At 49.3% G+C, this 2041-nt stretch overlaps 1 protein-coding gene across 2 annotated transcripts in view; it reads right to left on the reverse strand.

The window, feature by feature from the left end:
- Window positions 1-2041, reverse strand: part of LOC111971037 (neural cell adhesion molecule 2) — a 439128-nt gene that overhangs the window by 118328 nt on the left and 318759 nt on the right. The gene's annotated exons all lie outside the window — the stretch shown is intronic.

Consider the following 2041-nt stretch of genomic DNA (forward strand, 5'->3'; position numbering starts at 1 on the left):
CTGTGTTCTTTTGCCCATCTTAATCTTTTATTGGCCAGTCTGAGATATGTTTTTTTCTTCGCAACTCTGCCTCTGACACCACCTGGTATAAAGGTCCTGGATGGCAGGAAGATTGGCCCCAGTGATGTACTGGGCCGTACGCACTACCCTCTGTAGTGCCTTGCGGTCGGAGGCCGAGTAGTTGCCATATCAGGCAGTGATGCAACCAGTCAGGATGCTCTCGCCGGTGCAGCTGTATAACTTTTTGAGGATCTAAGGACCCATGCCAAATCTTTTCAGTCTCCTGAGGGGGAATAGGTTTTGTTGTGCCCTTTTCACAACTGTCCTGGTGTGCTTGGAAAATGTTAGTTTGTTGGTGATGTGGACACCAAGGAACTTGAAGCTCTCAACCTGCTCGACTACAACTGTCGATGAGAATGGGGGCCTGCTCGGTCCTCCTTTTCCTGTAGTTCACAATCATCTCCTTTGTCTTGATTATGTTGAGGGAGAGGTTGTTGTCCTGGCACTGGTCTCTGACCTCCTCCCTATAGGCTGTCTCGTCGTTGTTGGTGATCAGGCCTACCAATGTTCTGTCATCGGCAAACTTAATGATGGTGTTCGAGTCGTGCCTGGCCATGCAGTCATGAGTGAACAGGGAGTACAGGAGGGGACTGAGCACACACCCCTGAGGGCCCCCGTGTTGATGATCAGCATGGCGGATGTGTTGTTACCTACCCTTACCACCAGGGGGCGGCCCGTGATTCTAGGGTTTCTGGGATAATGGTGTTGATGTGATCCATGACCAGCCTTTCAAAGCACTTCATGTTACAGACGTGAGTGCTATGGGTTGGTAGTCATTTAGGCAGGTTACTTTAGTGTTCTTGGGCATAAGGACTAAGGTGGTCTGCTTGAAACATGTTGGTATTACAGACTCAGACAGGGAGAGGTTGAAAATGTCAGTGAAGACACTTGCCAGTGGTCAGCGCATACTCAGAGTGCACGTCCTGGCAATCCGTCTGGCCCTGCGGCCTTGTGAATGTTGATCTGTTTAAAGGTCTTACTCACATCAGCTAGAGAGCGTGATCACACCGTAATGCAGAACAGCTGATGCTCTCATGCATGCTTCAGTGTTACTTGCCTAGAAGCGAGCATATACAGTGGGGAGAACAAGTATTTGATACACTGCAGATTTTGCAGGTTTTCCTACTTACAAAGCATGTAGAGGTCTGTAATTCTTATCATAGGTACACTTCAACTGTGAGAGACGGGATCTAAAACAAAAATCCAGAAAATCACATTGTATGATTTTTAAGTAATTAATTTGCATTTTATTGCATGACATAAGTATTTGATTATCTTGATCACCTACCAACCGTCAAGAATTCCGGCTTTCTCACAGAACCTGTTAGTGTTTTTCCTTTTAAGAAGGCCCTCCTGTTCTCCACCTCAATTACCTGTTTGGAACTGCACCTGTTGACAGCGTCGTTACTGTAAATAAAAGACACGCTGTCCACACACTCAAACTACACAGCCTCACCTTCCCACTCCCACATGGCCAACGAGCACCACACACAGAGGGCTGTGGCCACTACACGGACATAACCAACCGGGCATTAAACGATTTGCCAACAACACACCCTGCACAAACCCGGCCTGGGATGGGTCACCAGGAAAACCACCAACTTCCAGGCACACGCACACACAGCTGTGGTGAGCACAGGGCAACACACCCCACAACACACACACATACACAGTCACTCACCACAGACACGCCCACAGCCCCCGTTACACACATCTACACATTAGCACACACAATCAGGCACCAGAGGAAGTTCAAGATGCCCGGTGCCACTCCCGTCTCCGGGTCTGCGGGCCTTCCGATGGCAGATCTCACCTCGTGGGGCATCCCATGATCATGAGGCAAGGTGAGTTTATCAGCCCAGAAACACCGGCAGGGACTGGTGCAATGACCCTGGAAGACGAGCTGGGACCACGGTTCCCCAAGAAAAGCCAATTAAGTGAACACACTACGCCATCGCGGCATGGATTAAAAACGTCTGCA

Source organism: Salvelinus sp. IW2-2015, linkage group LG12, assembly GCF_002910315.2.
Source record: "Salvelinus sp. IW2-2015 linkage group LG12, ASM291031v2, whole genome shotgun sequence".
Lineage (NCBI taxonomy): Eukaryota > Metazoa > Chordata > Actinopteri > Salmoniformes > Salmonidae > Salvelinus > Salvelinus sp. IW2-2015.